This window comes from Vigna umbellata, chromosome 9 (assembly GCF_029865625.1).
Source record: "Vigna umbellata cultivar VRB3 chromosome 9, Vumbellata_1.0, whole genome shotgun sequence".
In the NCBI taxonomy this organism is placed as follows: domain Eukaryota; kingdom Viridiplantae; phylum Streptophyta; class Magnoliopsida; order Fabales; family Fabaceae; genus Vigna; species Vigna umbellata.
In genome coordinates this window covers 24719398-24724693 of record NC_142173.1, presented here as the reverse complement: position 1 = coordinate 24724693, position 5296 = coordinate 24719398, and the positions used below count along the sequence as shown (strand labels likewise).

The following is a 5296-nucleotide window of genomic DNA, read 5'->3' as shown; positions in this document are numbered from 1 at the left end:
TGTCTTTAATAGGAATTGGTTTCAAGTTATGGTCCAACTAATTCTCTTATTGCTTGTAATGTTAGGAATAAATCTAAGGCTCTACCTTGTTATAGAGTCCTAATCTTAATGAAGGTCATCCATTCAAGAAGTTACTAAGGAGTCATACTGAAGTTTGATGACCTTAGACTCTAGGTTCATGGAATGGACCTAAAGTTAAATTCAAAGAGAACTCCCAAGACATGATTAATTGCATCTTTATAACTTATAAATCAACCTTTACAAGAAAGGGACAAAGTGGTGAAATCTAACTTCAACACATCTTTATCATCTTGAAGTCAATCCTTTTCAATCCCAAACTATTTTGCTTGTTTCATTGCTAAAATAGCTCTATTTTAGTACATTAGTTTTGTTTTGCACTATTTATACACCCTTTTTACTATTTTATTCAAGGTCAAGCTTGTTTAGAACACTGTTTTTTTTTTTCTAAATCTTTGTGAATACAACACTTGTTGTACTACAATACTCAGTATTCTTGCTGGAAACAAAATTTGCTTTGGAGAATCAACAAGTTTTTGACCTTATCGCTAGGGGTTTGTGTCAAGAAAAATAATGTTGTTTCAAACCAGTTTGATCATTGTACAAACTATATTCAGGCTTAGTTAGATTAATATATTTTCATTTACTCTTGTACTCTTGGCTTTGGAAGTTATAAAATGTTTCTTCATTAGAAACTACTATTTTCAATAGTTTTTCATAAATAATAATATTTCGTTTAATGATTTTTGCTAAACTTGAAAACCTAGGTTGTTTAGACGATTTATGTTCTAGACGATTTTATCTTAACATTTTCACCATCATAAATCTAGTTTCAAGACATTTTAAAACATTGTACTTTCTACTAAATCCCTATGGATACGATACTTGTTATACTACAACAATCCAATAAACTTGCTAGTATATTTTTGGTTGTAATCTGACCACGAAGATGCACCATAATACTTTATGTTTTACATTGTCGTATATTGTGTTGTTTATCTCTAAGTTTTAATATTTTTAGTAGGTAAATGTATTAGTATATTGTGTCGTATATTGTGTTGTTTATAATATGTCCATTTAAAAGTATGAAAATGTTTAAAGAATAACTCTGATATTTTATTTCAGATATTAGTGTACCATATATATATATATATATACATATTATATATATATATACATATATATATATATATATATGTATACATATATATATGTATATATATATATATATATATGTATGTATATATATATATATTATATATACATATATATGTATGTATATATATATATATATATATATATATGTACATACATATATATACATGTATATATATGTATACATATATATGTATGTACATACATATATATGTATGTACATATATATATATATGTATATGTATGTACATACATATATATGTATGTACATACATATATATGTATATATATATATCTATATACATGTATATATACATATATATACATATATATACATGTATATATATGTAGATATATGTATATATGTATACATATATATCTATATGTATATATATATATACATATATATGATTCCTCATCGGTTAAAAGAACCTGTACAAATTTTAAAGTGTAGCTAACAGATATTTGCACATCTTAACAAAAAGGTCTTAACAAAAAGATCATATGATTCTAAATAAAATATGGATAAAGAGAAAAAAATTTTGATAGTAATATTAGAGTCATGTTTCTTTTGGGTCTTCCTTTGTAGTAAGGAATGTCTGAAGGATCCTTTTTGTAACTAAATTTTTTATCTAGACAACGTAAAATTGAGACAAATCTTACTTATAAACTCTTTACAATTGTGAAATAATATTCAAGGAAAGAAGTGTAAAAAAAATCTTATTATAGTTAATCTTGAAGAGGTTTTGGTATACTTGTGCTTAAATTTAAGTATTTAAATAAATAGTTTAGAAAAACTTTGTATGTTTTGTTTATAGAGATTGTATATTCATATAACCATGAGTGATATTTTATCTTCTTGTAAGTTAGAGATAATTTTTTAAACTTATTTTCTATAATAGAACCATATGTAATTTGATTGAAAATTTAGAATTGACTCAACTGGAACGAACCGATATAAAATTACTTTTATGTTAATTTTTTTAATTAAATAAGATGTTGGTTATCTCTCTCAAAACACTTAAAAATATACTTTACAAAATCTTCAAACAATTGCCTAGTGTCCAATAAATATATTGTGAAGAGTGTTTCTATAATACTTTTAACAGCGGTGGTATTCTAGACATATGTCCATGGAGGTCGTAAAAAAAGTATTATAATTCCTTCGTAAGGGATAATCATGAGAAAAATTGGAAGATCTTTCCTAATCTTTTTCATAATCAAATGGATCTGAACTTTTATTTTGAGTTACTACTTTTTAATAACAACTATATCACAATAATAATAATAATAATAATAATAATAATAATAATAATAATAATAATAATAATAGGAGAATCAATAATAAAATCATATAGAATTGTGTAAAAAGCGTAATTATAACATTTAAGATAAATGATAACTTGTAAAATCTAAAAAGAAACAATGTTTTGCTTTAAGGATCTCCTAAATTTTTTAGTGAGTATAATTCAAAGATAAATATTTTTTATTTTTATTTATAAATAGTTTCTCATTAAATACTTTCTAGTGTTTGATTCAAATTTATTTAAAGATAATATACTATAGAAACTGATTCGTTAAATACCTTTTATTCAAAGTATTGACACATGAATAATAATTCCGTAAAACTTAGGCATAACTAATAATTATGAAAAACAAATTTGTCGTTTTGCGTTTCTTTAAATACTTGGTGATAAAATTCGTCGATCAACTATGTAGATCCCCTACACATGCTGGCAAAGCGCAGATACCGCACTTAAATCTGACGGGAACTGTTCATCTTAACAAGCAAAACATAACTTGGATAAAAGCAAACACACATCACAATCTTACACTGTACTTGCGCTATAACCACTGAAGTATCTATCTATCTATATATATCGCAATCACATACCACGGAAAATTATTTTCCAAACCATTATTGGGAGAATTATTATATAATGAGGTGGGTCGAGTCTAGATCCTAGGAGAAAGATGAACCTGCAATGGATTCTTCATTACCACAGTGAACTCTTGTATCTCTCACAAATCCACATCTCCTCCCTCTGGAACCTTCCATTCAAAATTCCAAACCAGATTAGCCACAAAGTACTCCAAATGAAGCAAAGCCAGATTATAGCCAGGGCAAATCCTCCTCCCAGCACCAAACGGCATCATCTTTATCTCTTTACTTCCAGTAATGTCAAACCCCTCGTCATTCATAAACCTCTCTGGCTTAAACATCATTGGATCTTCCCATACCTTAGGGTCCCACCCCATCTCTGCCACCATGAAATTCACTGTCCCATTCTTAGGGACCAAGTAATCATTAAAAACCACGTCCTCCGTCACTGCATGCGGCAACACAAAATGACCAGGTGGGTGACGCCTCAAACCCTCCAAAACCACAGCCTTCAGATAAGGAAATTTTTGCAAGTCTTCTTCTTTCACTTCTCTGTCTTCTCTCCCACCCATTACCTCCCTTATCTCACCCATCAATCTCTCTTGCACCTGCGGGTACTTCACCAAATTCGCCATGATCCATTGCAACGCCGTGGAAGTCGTGTCTGTGCCCCCGTTCAAAAACTCAATACACAGCGTCACAATCTCCTCTTCTTTGGCTTGCGTTTCTCCTCGGGCCACTGCAAATCCAACAAAGTATCAACATACGAAACAACACCTTCATCCTTGCCTTGCTTTTGCTTTCTGGCTCTTATAAGTGGAATCATCACGTCCTCTTGCTCCTGGCGTAACCTAATCATCTCCTCCCAACGTTCGCGGAGCAAAACGCGGGTGACTCTGGGCCAGAAATTAAGGATGTTAAACCTTGTAAACCCTAGAAGTAACGGCCGTTGGACGCGCTCGATGTCTCCAGAAATTAAGGATGTTAAACCTTGTAAACCCTAGAAGTAACGGCCGTTGGACGCGCTCGATGTCTCTGACTTTGCCCTCATCGAGTCGCTCCCCGAAGCACATGAAGACGAGCAAGCAGAACATGGAATACTGGAAATGATCGATGACTCTGATGGAATCGTTGGATTGAGAATCAGATTTAAGGCGAGCGAGGAGGGCTTGGAGGACCCAGTTGCGGATCCCGGAGAATGACTTAACGCGTGAGTGGTGGAGCACCTCGAAGATGAGGTTTCGGCGGAGAATACGCCACGTGGGGCCGTAGGAGGCGGAGCTGATGTTGCGTTGGTCGCCGGAGATTATTTTGGAGACAGCGAGAGCCTTGGGGCGGTCGGAGAAGAGGGAACCGTTTTGGACGAGGGCTTGGTGGGCGAGGGTGCGGTCGGCGATGAATATGGCTCGTTGAGATCCGATGCGGATGGTGACGATGGGGCCGAACTTGGCGTGGAGGTTTCGGAGAATCGGCTCGAGTTGGTTTAAGGATTTGAGGAGCCATTGGATGCTTGTGACGATTGGGATGTGAAGAGGGCCTGGAGGGGTGTTGATGGTTTTTGTTTGAAGGGAGAATATGGCTCTTACGATAACGCAGACGCACGCAGACACTAGGATGATGAACCAGCCTTCCATGAGTGGTCCTTCTTTCATCACCTTTCCACCAGAATGACCAGTGCTGTTGTAGGTAGTAAGGCGCCCAAATATAAGAACCAAAATCCTGAAGCCAACAATGCGCAATTGACAGTTTAGACCTTTAAAAAATCTTCGAAACTTATTTTAATTGTATAATAATCACATTTTAAGTTGAAGGATAATGATATTTCAACTTTAACTTTTAATTCCAATATGTGTTGCGCTTTCATTGGTCGATCTGGAAAAGATTTAAAATGACCTGGAAATAGAAAGTATTTGGGTTTTAGGCTTTTTCATTTTCGCTAACTTCATTTTTTATGATTCAAAAATTGGATTTCTAAGTTGCGACCACTACAATAAAGGCACGTATTGAAGACGGCCTATTACCGAGAACTCCCTCCCTTTCCTAAGGTTTGGCGAACTCCCTCCTTTTCCTTAGGTTCGTCGTCAATTGTGTGGGTCACGAGTTTGGTGGTTTTCAGCATGTGTGCGGTTTGACACTGCGACTTTGGTGGTGGGGACGCTGACGGAGGTTCATTGTAGGGTGACGTTCTTCCATTTCTTGTTCTCTGTTCGTTCCCATTCCCAAGAGTCAGTGTGAAGGTTG

General features: G+C 33.9%; 1 pseudogene across 1 annotated transcript; it reads right to left on the bottom strand.

Annotated features, from left to right (window-relative positions):
* Positions 1-2834: 2834 nt before the first annotated feature.
* LOC148193015 (cytochrome P450 89A2-like) lies at positions 2835-4758 on the bottom strand (annotated as a pseudogene). The gene is made up of 2 exons (XR_015781929.1): positions 4046-4758; positions 2835-3978 (listed from the first exon to the last, which is right to left on the bottom strand). The product of XR_015781929.1 is annotated as a cytochrome P450 89A2-like (transcript).
* Between the last annotated feature and the right edge of the window lie 538 nt (positions 4759-5296).